Below are 17,644 nucleotides of genomic sequence, written 5' to 3'. Positions count from 1 at the left end.
GCTTCAACACACCTGGTTTTAATCAGCAACAAATAGCTGAGCTGCTTAACAGCTAATCTAACCTGTTAAAGCAGGAAAATCCACTGAAACGTGCTGGATAGCAGCTCTCCAGGAGCTTTGGGCTCAAGTTACAGTCTGCTGCATAAAGTTATGAAAATATCCCATGAGGAAGTTATTCTGTAATGTGTTCAGCCCACTAAAACTGCCCTGATTTCATTCTTTAATTACTGATACTAGCTGCTCTTGGTTGCAGGTGATCCTCTGGTGGCTGCAGCTGGTCTCCTGCTGGTGTCGTCAGGATCAGGAGCTTCCAGAAGAATGTGCCTTTCAATGACTCTTTCCCCCTTATTTGTTATATTAATTAAATAAATCTCAATTTATATATTTCCAGTTTTTGTTCATGTCCATAAATACTTAAAAATGCTTGAAATTAAAACAAGCTTTTAACAGTGAGGTGCTAGTTTAATTCATCACAATAGAGCTAGTTAAGCATGTGATAATTCAATTAATGTAATTTATAAATATCCATTAAAATATCAAAACTGGAATCAAAATGAGATATTTGGCAGCACAAAAAACTTGTCAAACACACTATTTATTATAATAATTTTAGGCAGACAGGAGACAGAGCTGATGGAGATTCTCAGTCATCGAAGGATGGCTGAAGGCTTTCCAGGAACAGGAGATGTGGTGTTGTCTCTTCTCTCTCTATTCTGCCAGATGAGCTGATAGGTTACAGGTGTGTGAAGACATCCTCATGCTGTCATAACCAGATGACAGGAGTTATCAGGTGATCAGCCAGACTAATGATGAGATGCAGATAAGAAAACAAATCATGCAGAAAGAAAACAAATCCGGGACAGTGTACAGTAATAACAATAATCTGTGGTGTTGCTCACCTTATGTGCTCTTATAGAGTATTAACGTGTGCCTGCCTCATGGTGTAGAGTCCATATTTTGCTGAGTGTCCTGCAATAATGCAGGCTATTAGTTAATTTACTTTTGATAGCAAAGAACAAAATATTTAATGTAAAAGTTATTTACCAGGTGAATCAGCTCACACGTCACCACCAAGTGTCACAGGGCCAGAATCAGTAGCCTCCTTCATGATGTCATGATGTAATCACATACGTTTATGTAATTGTTAATATCTTAAAAATTCAGAAATGTTTTAATTTTTTTACCTTGAACAGTTCACTGAGCTTGCACTGTCACTGAGGTGGAAGCTGGAATCAACAGCAGACACCTCACATCTTGGTCTTTTCAGGGGTGTGGACGCTGCTCTGAGACTTTCTGGAAGATGAATTTCCATCATGGTCCCTGTGTCACAAGACACACTGCGGCTGTGAGCTCTATAAAAAAACAAAGAAGCAGCACATTTATAAATGTTTAAAAGGGCATAAAATCACGTGTAACAATCTGTAAAACAAATTAAAACTAGAAGGTAATAAAATGTTTACATAGAAGATTATTAAAAATAATTCACCTTTGCTACGGGTAAGGCTTCACGTCAGCCTGGACAAATGCATTCTTGCAGACTACTAAATCAGTCTGACAGCCAGTGTCTTGGGCAGATTTAGCCCGAAAAAAAAAAATAGAAGCACTTTGTTGTTCGAGTTTATAAAGTCAGATAATATACAAAAGAAACATATAGGCACTTTATAACATTCCTAGTGTGTGATTGTTATTATAACGTAAAAGTCAGTCACATATGATGTGGAGAGCCTGAAATGCGACCTCCTGAACAGAATTCCTCACGGCACCGGGTCACAAGCTGGATTTCACGCTGTAATGCTGTCTGTCAACTAGTGCTGTTAGTTAGAGCCACTGTTGCAGAATTGCCGACTGACACAAAAGCAACCCAAATTTTCTCTGAGCCTGACAGTCATGTGGACCGTTTTGTCGGCCAGGGCTTCGAGACATGTTCCGATTCGCCGCTGATTCTAACCTTACATCCCGTTCCACATTTTGTGAACTTGACAAATCTGCCTGAAGGCAGTGCAGACTATTAGCTAAATGGAGTGAACCACGTCTCTCAAACTTTGCATTTAGGTAGGGAATTGTCTTTAGAAGATGTTAAAACATTAATTTAGCTTACTCACCTCAGACTGAAGCCTGCCATGGTGGGGGAGCAGTGTCGGTGGGCTGCATCTAAATCACGAAAGAGCCACGGTGGGCACAGCCTCCCTCTTCAAACGGAGACGTGCAGAATCGCTGGTAAAATGCTGGTTGCAAACTACAGCACCAGGTGGGAGCTGAATATTTTCCAGACACCGATTGTGCACTACCACTGGCGCCTAATTTCTAAGTCCAGTGGAAAGGAGTGCAACCCCACAGAGCCACCGCAACCATACTACACTACACTACACCTCACCATACTAACACGATATGGAGCACTAAACCCGAACTACTTTCCTAATTACACTAACAGCCAAACACTAACTAAACTACAATATCCAACAGCCAAACTTACACTAAATAAGTATGTATAACACTAAAAGCTATGCTAAAGACTAGGATATGCTAATGCTATATGCTAATGCTGAACTACGGCTAGACTCCTACACTCGCTTGCAAATCCAACTCCCAACTCACCACAAGGCGTGGCCGAGACGCTCGATGCTTTTATAACTTTGACACAGAGCTGCTACGTAGTACTCTACTGGCTTACGTAGTATCTTACTCTTTAGCCATTGGCAAAAATTTATTCAAAATGAGTCAAATTCTATGTTTTAAGCTGAAGGTGGAGCTATACTGTGGTATTTAGGCAGAATTTTTAATTTTTAAAGAAAATGCACCAAAATGCTAAAATAATGAATACACACATTTAAAACACTATTAGACACTCATTTATACAGTTCATCAGCAAAAAAAAGTTAATGTAGACGTTACTTGCTCTTTAAGTACAGTTTGACTCTTCAATATCTGGTTGACATGGAGACACGAGTCTGCATGTGTTTCCTTTAATCTGCCGGATCCTGCATCCCATCAGCTGGCTCAGAGTCTTTCTGCAGACCACCAAGGGTATATGACTTTTATAATTTCAAACTCCCCAAACTACTTTCTAAAGTATATAAGACACTGTCAGAAATAGACGATAAAATTGCAATACCTATTGAAAAATGGGAGGTGGATCAATCAGTTAGCTTTGACCAGGACTTCTGGTTCCAAACTTGTTTAAAAACTTTTAAAATGATCAGACACCCCAATTTACAATTAATTCAGTACAAAATTCTACACAGAGTACACTATACAGGTCATCGGATGTTCAAGATGGGGTTTGGGTCGTCTGACACCTGTACACACTGCACAAACAACATTCCTGACAATTACATTCGTGCACTGTGGTCCTGCCCACCTGTCCAGGAATTTTGGGGTAGAGTATGTGAGGATCTGTCAAAATGTCTGAAATGTCATATCCCAACTTCCCCCTCTCTTTGTTTACTGGGAAAACTGGACGATGTCCCGATTGAAACATCTTTGGTTCACGTGGTTCTGACTGCCATATGCATCGCTAAGAAAACTATCCTCTTGAATTGGAAAAATAGAGAAACTCTCTGCATTAACCAGTATAGAAATCTTTTGTTAGATCATATTGCACTTGATTTAGCCTCTGCTTCCACTTCAAGTCAATCTCTCTGGGCTCCTTTGATCGGTTCCATCATTTAGCGATGATGGGGGACCGTTGATGTTGTCATGCGGGATGATGTGGGTGGGGGGGTGGAGGGTCTAAGTTTGGAGTATCCGGATGTTCCCTGGAGGTGGGTTCACTGGGGGTGTCTGGGACTGGGAGGCCGTTGCCCCCCTCTGGAGGTTCTTGGGTTGCCTCGGGGGTGGACTAATGGCGGTCGCGAGTGGGGCCCCTTGGAGGTCTTGGCGGCGGCCATGGGTCACTGCCTGGCGGCTGCATTGCCCCTAGGCAGGTCTGGGTGGGGGCCTGGGGGCCCGGGATGTGGGGGTGGCCGGCCCCGTGTGGGGATCTGGGTGGGGCCTTGGGGGTCGGGTCCTGACATGTATGCTGCCGGGAAGAAGGCAGGAACATGCAGCAGTGCCTGGCCCGGGTTCAGGGGCCTCATGTAGACCTTGGCTCCTCTGCTGTTCCATCTCAGGGGAGGGGGAGGTCCAGGAGGGGGAGGACCCAACCTTACCTGGATGTCCTATGTCTTGTATATTCTGGAAGTTGTGCAAATGCAGGGATGGGCATAGATTTTCTGCTGGGGTGGAGCTGGGTTGGTGCCCTCGGACTCTGTGGGGCTTTGTAATGTTGCTGTTTTGGGCCCTGGCAGGATGGGCTGGGGTCTCCATGCCCTTGGTGGCAATTTGACAATGGAGGTGCCTATTGGGGCCAGTGGGGGAGCTGGCTCCCTGGAGGGCTAAGCCCATCCAGCCGTTCCTCCCCATCCCCGTACATTTCTCTCCTCCTGCTCCCTCACATCATCACACAAACATACACATAGGACCTTGGGGGGTGGGGAGTCAGGGAGTGCGGGTATAGACCCCATTTCAGCATTCCTGCAGCAACCTGCCCCCCAATTTTATTTGCACCTTATACACTTCCACCGACGACATTCCACGCAAACACACACTTAGGCCCATGGGAGTGAGCACATTCAACAGCATTTGGCTAGGGGATTTCTCAGCCTCCTCCCGAGTGCCAGTGCCCACTTCCAATTTTAAACTGCACTTAGACACTGAGGGCTGTGGGTGCAAGTGGAGTGGTGCGGTGGCATCTGCTGGCATAGGCCAGACAATGCCTGCACTGCCCGCTCACCACAGCCATGGAATACACCTCATCAACACACAACACTTAATGGAGCAGGCGGAGGGAGACTAGGGGTCTTAGAACACCTCTGTTGTTGCTTGGCTTCCTGGGGCTGGAGACTAGGAGGGAGATCTGGCCGTCTGGTTGGGGGTCTGGGGTGGCGGGTTGCTGTGCTCGGCGTTGGGCGGGGGAGCCTGCTCATCGCACCCCAGCAGAAAGGGTCAAACTCTGGTAACCGGCGATGGTTGTACTCAGTGTGCAGCAGTACCGGGACCAGAGTAAATAGGGTATGTATGGGGAGCATGAGTAGGTGTCCTGCGTGCATTTTTGTAAGTCCTTGGTTGTATGTGTATGTGTGAGCATGAGGGAGGGAGTGTGTGACTGTGTTTGTGTATGACTGTATATGTCAGGTGGGGCCTTTGACTCCTCCCCTCTCCTGGGACCTCCTTTGATGATATAGATCTTCGTCTCCCCTTCCCCTGCCACACCTGGTGTGGGGTGTGGTGCCTTGGTCTGCCTGGGTGTTCGTGGCTCCCGGGTCAGGGGGTTTAATATCTTTGGCGCCTGCCTGGTCAATCCCGGTGGCTGCCTGGTGGGGTCTGGGTCCCTGGGCTCTGCTGGGTCCCCGGCGGGGGTGGTCGCCCCTGGGTCCCGGGTCGCTGGGTCCCGGGCTCGGCCGGCTAGGGGGTGGGAGGCGGTGGGCGGGCCTATGGGCTTGCCGCTGATATCTCCCGGGACTCTGCCGGCTGCTGGTTGTGGCCCCCCGGGGCGATCCTCTGCGCCTCTCGAGGGGGGTGGGGGGGCTTTCTGGTTGCAGACCCCTTGGGGTTCCTGCGTTCTGGGGCAGCGCCTGGATCTCTGGGACTTGGAGCTCCCCCTGTCTCCTACGCGTCTTTGGGGGCAGATCTGTGGTCCCTCACATTCTCTATTGGACGCTCCTATAGAGAAACCTTACATAAACAAGCGCGTGTACACACACAGGTATTCACATGGTGCTCTCATAAGTATGGGCTTGGGCACGTTCAACAAGTGTCTCAAGGCTGTCGTTGCCACTAAATGCACTATGATTTATTATCGTGTGATTGTTCAGTTAAACAATGTTGATTTTATATTTCATCATCATGTTGACGCAGTGATAGCTTGCTCCTGATGTATTGTTGTGTGTCCCATTTTTTTCTGCTCTTCTCTTTCTGCAGGTCTAGAAGCAGACTCTTGTTCATTATTGTTTATTTTTGTGGAACCCCCCCCCCCCCCCCACACACACACACACACCATTTGTCTTTTCCTTTCTTTTTCACCTCTGACTGCGTGTCTGGTCGGAATTACAAAGCATTCAAAAACAATAACAATAAAATTTCAAGTATCAGGAGTGACATTTAAAGCAGACGCTTTGATGCTCCACCTGAGAATAAATCTGTAAGGCTTGTTACCAGCATTCTGACATCAATTCTGCTTGCTTCACAGCCAGACAGGACACGGTAAAAAAATAAATAAAATAAATTAAAAAAAGAGTCTTTCTACAGTTCTGAACACATGATAATGTATCGTCAACAATCATATTCCCTCCTCAAGGCCCACGCTTCCCGTATCGTTCTACAGGACTCTTCATGCCTATGAATGAAGTGAACACTCTCAGCTCAGATTAGTTACTTAATCAAAGAATGAACTCTCAAATATAATGTGAACATTTAAAACTTATAGGTTAATTAGTCATTGAAGAATAATTTGGTTGATGAACAAATGTTACATGAACACTAAATGAAATGTTTTGATTAATCTGTGAAATTAATTTATATATGGATCAGTAATGTTTTGATATGAGAAGGCCATCATCATCTACACTCACACAAGGTTCATCAAGTACAAAGTAAAGTTAAGTACATGTGACACATAGATATTTCCTTACCCACTAATCAGAATCTGTATCTGAAAGAAGGCACGTGTTTCTGAGATTCTTGGTAATTTCCCTTAACATGGCACGCTTTGATTTGTTAAGAAATTAATATGAGAATATAAAAACAGAACTCACTTCACGGTGAGTCAGTGTTCCAGTTCTACAGAGTTCTCGAGGAAGTTACGGAAACGGCCGTCCATAGTGAAGTCTCTTTAACTAAGAAGCAATCTTGACACGCCGTCAAGGTTGTTGCAAAGCTGACACAGCAAATGGATCCTGCAGAACAAAGCTGATTTTGTTCCGACTCAAGAGTTCCAGACGCGCGGTTCCATCCGTCTGTCATGACCTGAGACATCTCTGGACTGGGGAAGTCGGTGCTGTGGTCAATCTACTGGACCTGGGTGCCCAGAGGTCATCCGACCTCTCTGACCTTCGGATCCAATGAAGAGGGTCTCTGAGAAAGGGTGAAGTAGACACACAGATAGCATCTGATACCTTTTGATAATAATCAACTTCATAGCTTAATGCAAACCAAATCCTTTTCCTTTACACCCAGAAATCAGCTCTCCTCAATACAGAAGTTCTTATAACATTGTATTCACTCATAGGCACCACATACCACATCTCATCCATCTGGATTCATCTATCAAAGTAAATATTAGTTAACTTATGTTTTGTCTGGAAAATAAATTCTTGCTTTTACAAACCTGACTCTTTCTTGAATCAAAACGAAGTGTTTACAATCCCTGAATAAACAAAGAATCCTAGAATCTTCTGATCAAACACACAAAGACCAAGAAGGTTGATATTCTATATTTATATAGAGTATCACAGCTTATTGGTCATAAGTAGAGGTCCTACAATTGACAAGAAACATTGTTGGTCAGGTGGGGCATGTTGGCGAGGGCCTGGTGGCCGGGCTTTCACTCATGGAGCCCGGCCGGGCACAGCCCAATGAGGAAACGTGGGTCCCCATTCCCATAGGCTCACCACTCGTAGGAGGGGCCAAAGGGGTCAGGCGCAGTGTGTGACGGGTGGTAGACGAGGGCGGGGACCTTGGAGATCTGGTCCTTGGCTACAGAAGCTGGCTCTTGGCACATGGAATGTCACCTCTCTGGCTTGGTGTGTGAGGTTGAGAGGTTCTGACTAGGTATAGTCGGACTCACCTTAACGCATGGCTCTGGCTCCGGAACCAGTTGTCTTGAGAGGGGTTGGACTTTCTACCACTCTGGAGTTCCTCCCACTGAGAGGCGCTGAGCAGGGGTGGGCATACTAGTTGACCCCCATCTTGGTGCCTGTACGTTGGGGTTTACACCAGTGAATGAGAGGCTAGACTCTCTCTGCCTACATGTGGGGGGACGGGTTCTGACTGTGGTCTGTGTTTAAGCACCAAGTTACAGTACAGACTACCCACCCTTTTTGGAGACCTTGGAGAGGGTGCTAGAGAGCTCTCCTTCCGGTGACTCCCTCTTTCTGCTGGGGGAGTTTAACTCTCACTTGGGCAACAACAGTGAGGTGTGGTAGGGAGGAACGGCTCCCCTGATCTGAATTCAAGTGGTGTTTTGTTATTGGACTTCTGTGCCAGTCATGGATTGTCCATAATGAACACCATGTTCAGACATAAAGGTGTCCACATGTGCTCTTGAAACCAGGATACCTTAGGCCGCAGCTCGATGATTGACTTTGTTGTTGTTTCATCTGACCTGCGGCAGCATGTCATGGACTCGAGTGAAGAGAGGGGTGGAGCTGTCAAACAGACCACTACCTGGTGCTGAATTGGTTCAGGTGGTGGGGAGGATGCCGGTCTGACCAGGCAGGCCCAAACGTATCGTGAGGGTCTGCTGGGAACGTCTAGCAGAGACTCCTGTCAGAAGGAGCTTCAATTCCCACCTCCGACAAAACTTCCAAAATGTTCCGGGGGAGGCGGGGGACGTTGAGTCTGAACGGACCATGTTCCATGCCTCCATTGTTTAGGCGACCGACCGGAGCTGTGGTCGCAGGATCGTCTGTGCCTATCGTGGTGGCAACCCCCGAACCCACTGGTGGACGCAGGCGGTTAGGGATGCTGTCAAGCTGAAGAAAGAGTCCTATCGGGTGCATTGTTGGTTCATTTTTAAAAACACAGAAAAGGTTTCTTTTTTACCTTGCTGCTGACAGTTTCGTTCGCGGCTGCAAACTTCCTCAGAGCTGACGCTGATGATGGCGTCACTTCCTACTCCGTTTATCCACGGGCAGCAGAGGACATTGTCGCCCTCTGCTGCCCGCTCTCCCCTCTCCGATGATGCAGTCCCATGCACGATCCGATGTGTAAACCCCATTGTCTCTGGTCATAGTCCCACGTCCATGTCTCCTTATCTCTATCGCTTCCTTTATCCATGTTTTGCATTTGTGTTGTTCGGTGTTTATGATCCTTGTGTTGTCCCAATCCATTATATGGTTTTCTCTTGTGCAGTGATCTGTTACGGCTGACTTCTTTATTGTACTTTCTGCTTCTTGTTTTGCTGCTCTTGTGTGTCTTCGACTTGTTTCTCTCTCACACTCCTTTCTATGTTCTGTTGTTTGTGTATTGAGTTGGCATCCGGTTTCTCCTATGTATGTTTTATTGCAGAGTTTGCATGGGATTTCAAAAATGACTCCACATTTATGTCCAGCTGGTATCTTGTCTTTTGGGTGTACTAGTCTGTTTCTAACTGTTGCGTATGGTTTTTCTGTTATGCCTTTGATGTATGGTAGGGTTATCACTGGTTTTGGTTCTGGTCATTCTGGGTTTCTGGTTCTTTGCTTTGGTTGTTCTTTTCTTTCTGTTGTTGTTGGTTGTTTTCCTTTGTTTTTTGTCCATGCCGGGTATCCGCAGGTCTTTAAGGCGTGTTGTATGTGTTTGTCCTCTTGCTCACGGTCTCTTTCTTCTGTTATCATGTTTACTCTGAGATATAATGTTCTGATTACAGTGATCCCTCACTACTTTGTGGTTCGTTTGTCGCGGATTCGCGACTTCGCTGATTTTTTCTTTGGAGCCTTATTCAAGGGAAATCTGAAGATTTGCGGTATTTTTCACCGATTCGTGGTATTTTTCTATGCGAAATATCAAGAAATTCCTGTTTTTTTTTCATCAATTTCACCATAAAATGCACTTTTTGTGATAAAACTATAAAAAAAACAAGTAAATTTTTTTTGAGTTTTACCCACAAAAACAGAATGTGCTGTACTGTAAATATGGTGTCCCTACTTCGCGGATTTTCACCTATCACGGCCAGGTCTGGAACGCATCTACCGCGATAAACGAGGGATCACTGTACTGACATTTTCTGTATAGTGGGGTGTTCTGATGTCCATAATAAATATTGGTCTGTGTGTGTTGGTTTCCTATATGTGTTTATGTTTAAGGTCCTGTCGGTCTGCCTGCTTATTTTCATGTTCATAAATGCTATACTGCCTTCTGTTTCTGACTCATATGTGAACAATGTAATTCATGTGTTGTGTTAGTGTCCAAAACTGTAGAGGTCTTCAAAAAACATTTAAAAACTCACCTTTTCATCCAGGCGTTCCCCCGCAAAATATTTGAAAAGATGGCGTTGTCTTTGTTCATACCCTGACTTTGTTTTAGCTCCTGATTTTGTTTACAAATTTGTCCCGGCTATTGTTTTTTATGATCTGTTTTTATCGATTTGAGGTATTTGCCCAGATTTTACTCATGTTGTACAGTGCTTTTTTGTTTTCTTGTATTGTGAAAGGTTACATATCCATGAGCTTTGTGTGGTGTTTTCCTGTATTTCTTTTCTCATTTTCTTGTTGATGAGTTTGTTTTACTTCTTTATGTGTCTTTCTTTTACTTTTATGAACTCTTTTTCCTGTTGTTCCATTATGTGTCCTTTAATTTGTTCCTCTGTTTTTTCATCTAGTTTATAATTCCTTTTTAAGTCCAGGTGTCTTCTTTCCAGTTCATTATCAGTGCGCTACCAACACTATTTATGTCGAGACGGTGTGCTGCTGACCTCTACTCAGGACGTTGTGGATTGGTGGGCAGAATACTTCGAAGACCTCCTCAATCCCACAACACGCCTTCCAGTGAGGAAGCAGAGTCTGGGGATTTTGAGTTGGGCTTTCAGATCTCTGGTGCTGAGGTCACTGAAGTGGTTAAAAAGCTCCTCTGTGGAAAGGCTTCAAGTGTGGATGAGATCCGCCCAGAATTCATTAAGGCTCTGGATGTTGTGGGGCTGTGTTGGCTGGCGCGACTCTGCAATATCGCATGGACATCGGGGTCAGTCCCACTGGACTGGCAGACCGGGGTGGTGGCCCCCTTATTTAAAAGGGGGACCACAGGGTGTGTTCCAACTACAGGGGAATCACTCTCCTGAGCCTTCCTGGTAAGGTCTATTCAGGGGTTCTGGAGAAGAGGGTCCATTGGATTGTTGAACCTCAGGTTCAGGAGGAGCAATGTGGTTTTCGTCTTGGCCGTGGAACACTGGACCAGCTCTATACCCTTAGGGGGATCCTGAAGGGTGCGTGGGAATTCGCCCAACCAGTCTACATGTGTTTTGCGGATTTGGAGAAGGCGTTTGACCGCGTCCCTCAGGGGGGCCCTGAGGGGGGTACTCCAGGAGTATGTGGTACCAGGCCCTCTGATATGGGCTGTTAGGTCCCTGTATGACCGGTGTCAGAGCTTGGTCCGCATTCCCGGCAGTAAGTCGAGCTTGTTCCCAGTGGGAGTTGGACTCCGCCAAGGCTGCCCTTTGTCACCGATTCAGGATTTCTAGGTGCAGCCATGGTGTGGAGGGCATCCGTATTGGTGGCCTGAGGATCAGGTCTCTGCTTTTTGCAGATGATGTGGTCCTGTTGGCTTCATCAGAATGTGATCTTCAGCTTTCACTGGAGTGGTGGTTTGCAGCCGAGTGTGAAGAGACCCGTGACACGGCCAAGATTGCAGCAATTAGAACTTCCCATTTGGCTTTAAATAAGCCCCTCAGAAAGCTATGGGTGGGGGTTTGTCCAATATTTTTACATTCATTAATGGCAATGGAAGCCGTCAAGCTGAACATGGAGGTTTTTGTGACTTGGCTGTTTCAGAGTCCCTCAGAAGCAACTAACAATACCTTATGGCCTAAAACACTGCAGCATCTGTGGTTGGTTATGCAAAAATTCAACTTTTTAGAGAAGTCATGGGGTGATAATATCATTTTTCACAAAGGTAGTGTGTCAAGTTTCCCAAATGGGGCATTTGTTTCAGCTACTGAACAATTACACTACTTAGCTGTCTTGAGATAATGTTCTCGTGTGTTGGAAAGGAGGCTTTGTCCAGTTGTCCAGCCTCAAATTCAAGGGAGTAATGTTTGTCTAGATGATTGAACTGTGGTCCAGTTCTTTACCTTTGCTGAGTTGCTGAGTGTTTCATGTAAGTTTGTTTCTAATGGCTTTATTGGTTTTGTTAATCTGGAGCAAACTTAAAAAAAAAATCACTCAAGGCAGGTGTCAGTCACACTGAATACTCAGAAATATAGATACAGGGGTTTAAAAAGATTTCTGTAGAAGTTGAAGTATCAATTCAACCTTTTTACTTGAGTAAAAAAACTATTTGTTTCTTTCACAAAAGGCCATTATGACTGTAGAGAAGATGTTCCTACATTTAATTAGAAACCATAAAATGTGAAATATCACGAAGTATGAAATATCACCTTAATGGATCTTTAAGTAAATTTAATCAGAAGATCAGATGTTTTTATTGCAGGGATTGAGCAACACTTCGTATTAACTTCAAGAAAAGAGAGGAGTCAAGTTTAAAAGTTTAAAGATTTATTACTAAACAAATTAAAACTAGACTAACTTTAACACTAGGTGTATGGTGTAACTAAGGTGAGGTAAGACTGAGAATGGTGTATGTGTGAATATTTCAGAACCAGCAGATCCGAAGAAACGATTAGTTCTGATGGGAGTGAAGATGATGTTTTGCGCTACGATTTTGGTTTGGAGATTTATAACACACATTGAGACGCCATTCTGCCAGTCTACGCATCCTTGGCGGAAGTTCCCGTCTAGATCAGGAGGTGTAGAGGTCCAGCTCGGACCTTTCTGGAGCGGAAGCCTGTAGCACAGCCGCGGCTGCCGACCAGTCCTGTCTTTGAGATACTCCCAGGTCACAACAGTTTTATTGGCCCAAAAAGGAGTCGTGATGATTCAGCTTTTATTCTGAAAGAGCCGTTGCAGCAGGTGGAACAGCAACAGATCTTATCCAGCTTGTCGTTAGGTTCTTTCAGCTGAAGAGGAAAGTTACGGATTGGCCACTCCGACAACTTTTCTAGAAAGCTTTGAACTGAAGTTAAGATGACGTGGGCATAGTTTTATAATTTGGGTGTTATGATTTACGGTAGAATCAAAACAGGACAGATTTACCAAGCACCAACAAAACACGCCTCGCGTCAGACCTGGAAGGTTCTGAATGGATCAGAAAAAGCAAATGTGTCATGTGACTTCTTAACATTACGTGTGATCATTCTCTAGTGGAAACATTTAAAGTTATATTACTTATTATAATATGATATCTCATGCAGATTAGTTCTGTGTCCAAAACTTCTGGTTCTGCTTTTAGCGGAACAAAACAGAGCAGGGCCTTTTAGGTCAGAAATGGACAATTCATCACGCTACATGACTATAAGGGGTACAGAGGGGCGTTTTAGCACTAATCTCACAATCCTCATCAGTGGCTCTTTCCAAGTTTCTGTACTTCTCTACCATCCTTGCCAATGGAGTCCCACAAGGCTCTGTAATGGGGTCTCTTTTGGTTCTCAGTTATCTGCTCCCTCGCCAAAACATTTTGCTCTTCTAAAGTAATCTCTTACCATCTTTATGCAGATGACATTCAATTTTACATCTCTTTTAAGCCCCAAGAGATGTCTAAGCTGCAGCTGTTGCACATTTACTTAGACCTGGGTTGGACAATCTTGGTCCTCAAGGGCCGCTATCCAGCAGGTTTTAGTTGTTTAACTGCTCCAACACACCTGATTCCTGGATGAATCACCTGTTCAGCAGCTCATCAGGCTCTGCAGCAACCTTTTAATCACCAGCAGATACAAACCTGGTGTGTTTAAGCAGAGAAAAAATTAAAACCTGCTGGATAGCGGCACTCAAGAACCAGGATTGCCCACCCCTGGCTTAGACTCTACTAAAAACTGGATGGCTAGGAACGTTCTTGATTTTTTTTTTTTTTTAGCTTTCTGGTTCACTCTTTTTATCATCTCTGCAACATAGTTCATCTGAGTCCCATTCTGAACTTGAAAATCTTTATCCACATCTTCATCTTTTCGTGCTTGGGCTTTTTCAGCTTGCTTTGCAATAGGGGTGAAAGTAGGCCGATACTGTACTTTACCTCGTACCATTAAAAGATGCAGTGGTGCTTAGAAGTACCAAGAAGATGGAAAAATGGTTGCCTGTTTTAAAGCCCTTATTAAAAACCAGTCAGTCAGTCTTTATGTTCATCAATCATTTGTGTTATTTTGTTTATTTCAATGAAATAGTACAGATTAAAAAAGTTGCCTACACACTAATGCTACAATTATTGAAAATATTGTGATACATATGTTTATTGAAATGCTACTGCAAAATTCTAGATGATATTTTTACCATATCACTAATCTCGAACTTAGATTGTGCCGTTTCAAAGACTTGAAACAAATGTTCTTTGTCAGCTTCACTTCCATGTGTTGGACTTGTCAACACAGTTTGAGTATTCAGCTTTCAGTCCTGCTTTCTGTCAACTGGATGTGGAAGCACCTGTTGTGGTGAAGACTGTTTCCTGAGTGTTACAACAAAATAACAGTAGGGAGGTTGAAAATCACAAGTGTACAATATCATCGTCATAACCAACAACTCAGGCAACAATGAAGGAATATTAAAGTGTTTTCACTGAAATATATATTTTTTAATTCACTTCAAGTTTAAAATACTTTTGTTCTGGACTTGATCAGACCATTTAGAAAGGTTAATTTATGTTGTGTTGTTGCAACAGACATTTACTTTCAGAATGTTTTGTTGTTTTCTATCTATGTGGTGCCACTGATAAGAACCAGCACAACGTGCAGCTTTGGAACAAAGGTCTGATGACGCTGAAGACGTTTCCCCTAAAATGTCCAATATGGCTGAGGAGAATAAGATCTGTAGTTCACATAATAATTCTGAAAAATATTTAGAGATCCTATACACAAAAACACACAAAAATTATTCTAAAACGTGAATTTGAAGATTGGTTGAATTAGTTTTTTTTTTTTTACTGATTTTAGCCTCTCAGTTAGTAGAACTTCATTACTGTGATCAGAGTGTGAAATATCCACAACAGCTTTAATCATGCCCATAACTTACATGGCTAGGTTGTAAGGATTTTCACCAGGACAGTCCTATATATGGGAATATATAGTCTAACCATGGTCCATTGACAGCTCTCAGTTGTAGGTTTCTGTTTTGTTAAAGGCCTAGTCCACACTAAGCCGTTTTTTTAAAAACAAATATCCGCCCCTCCAAAAACTTGCATCCACACCACCTCGTTTAAAAAAAAAAACTCTGTCCACACATACCTGGATAAATACGTTGTTAAGGACATGCCAGACCTGTAGGCGGCAGTACTTCCCCCATTCTTAACCTCGTCCTTCGCCTGTGGTCTTCCGCAAGGAGCAGTAATTCCGCTTGCAAAAACAAACAAGCAAAAAGCGCTTGGACAATTGATAAAGCGAGCACAGCTCTGAGGGCATCCATGCTGTCGGCTAGTGTAAACACAGGTCGCACACGTGATGTCAGCATTTTTTTGTCGCGGAAAGTGACGTTGCGGATCTTAAAACTCCGGTTTTGTCTGTCCACACGCAGACACCCTAAACGGAGAAAACGCAGATCTTCACTTTGGCCGGAGTTTTTAAAAAGATCCGTTTTCGTGTGAAAAAACTCCGTTTTCGTGTGGATGACAGACCAAAACATAGAAAAATATCTACGTTTTGGCAGATCCCCGGCTACGTGTGGACAGGGCCTAAGTGTTTCAGTTTTTCTCCTAGTGCCTTTTCTCTTAGCCCTCTTTTTCATTGGTCTCACCTGACATGTTAGTAATCATCAATCAGCACACCTGTCCTTGTCTCTTCATGCACTTCCCCATTACTATACCCTATTCAGTTCACACCTCACAGTTCACATCAGTTATTTGTTATTCATTTGAGTTTATTACTGCTGGTACTCTGGAGTTTATTTGTCTCCATTTATTATTTTCTAAGTTGGTGAAACTCAAAAAAAAAAAGAAGAACATGGTGCAAAAGTCAATTTATGTCAGTAATTTCACTCATACGAGACAAAGGCTCAAGAACCCTTTACAGGTGTTTTAGATTAATTAGCTGATTAGAGTGGGGCACTTTGATTCTAGAATATTGAACCTTTTCTTAATATTCTAATTGTCTGAGATTTGGAATTTATGGTTTTCACAAGCTGTAAGTCATAATCATCACAAGTATAACAAATAACTGAAATATTGTAGCATGAGTATCTCATATAAATGTAGAATTACCTAAAAAATTAACTTTTGACAAAGAAATTTACTTTTATAAAGCACCTCTCGAAAAATAAATCACAAGGCGCTTCACATGAACTAAAATAAAATAAATAAAGGTAAAAATAATTTATATATATATATATACATATATAATAGGAAAAAGTAAAAATTGTGGTTACAAAATTTTGAGGAAAGGGAAAGAGAAAATGAAGGTAATCAGTGGATCCCAGGAAAAGCAGAATCGGTAGGAAGAGCTGAATGAGGATACTGTAGTGAGGAAGAATCAACAGAAGGTCACAAAATCCAGCCTGAACAGGTGAGTTTTCTGCTGCTTTTAGGAGACCACTGAGTCCACTGATCTGAGGGGAGAGAGTTCCAGAGTCTGGGGGCCACAGCAGCAAATTATCAATCAATCAATCAATCAATCAACCAATCAATCATGGCTTTATTTGTTTAAGTGCCTTCCACAACCCTCTACGGGTGTCATGCTGTGGGTAAGAGCTTTCACCCAGGACATGAAGAATCACATCAGAGAAATGGTGAGTAAAAGTAAAATGGTTTATTTACAATGAGGAACAACAGAAAAGGCAAAAACTAACTAACGGCGCTGCTGCAGATCAGGAACAGGAGGAGACCGGAATCTACGGGACTATAAACAGAAGGTGAGCGAGACCAGAACCAGAGAACCAGGAGATGAGTCTGTGACTGGGAAAGTTCTTACGGTCAGGAGTCGGGACCAGAGCGGAGGTGAACTGAGGAAGGTCGGAACAGAAGAGGAGTTCAGAGCGTGTGGCAGGCGGGCAGACGTGGAGAGAGGAGTCCAGAGGATCTTTAAGCGACGCGACGTGGGAGCAACTCCAGGCAAGGTAGGTGATGCAGGTACAGGTTACTGGAACGGAGTTTAAAGTTACCAACATGGAAACGCGGAAAAGCAGGCAGGTTCAGAGGCTAGAGAACTACCCATGTGAGAGTATCAACCGGCACTGGAGTTGAGTCGCACCGCTCCTTAAATCCTCTGTCCCTCAATTAGTTAAACTCCCAACAGGTGTGCCGTCTGCCGCGCCTACCTGCAACACAAAAAGAACAGAAAATCCACCAGTAGGTGGAGGCAAACCGTGACAGTGCCCCCCCCTCAAGGGACGCCACCCGGCGGCCCAGCAGAGGAGGAGGAGGCGGAGGAGGAGGAAGCACGGGAGGCCTCGAAGTCATCAATGAGGGAGACATCATCGATCCAGGACCCAGGCACCCACTGCCGGTGTTCGGGTCCGTAGCCCTCCCAGTCCACCAGGAATTGCCGGCCGCGACCCCGCGGTTGAACATCCAGGATGAGACGCACACGGTAACCGACACTCCCGTCGGCGAGGCGGACAGGTGGAGGAGGAGCGTCAGGAGGGCACAGAGGGCTGGACACCACCGGCTTGAGGAGGGAGACGTGGAAGACTGGATGCACCCGCATGGAGGGGGGCAAATCCAGTCA

Source organism: Nothobranchius furzeri, chromosome 12 (assembly GCF_043380555.1).
Source record: "Nothobranchius furzeri strain GRZ-AD chromosome 12, NfurGRZ-RIMD1, whole genome shotgun sequence".
Lineage (NCBI taxonomy): Eukaryota > Metazoa > Chordata > Actinopteri > Cyprinodontiformes > Nothobranchiidae > Nothobranchius > Nothobranchius furzeri.
This window is presented reverse-complemented; position numbering follows the sequence as displayed.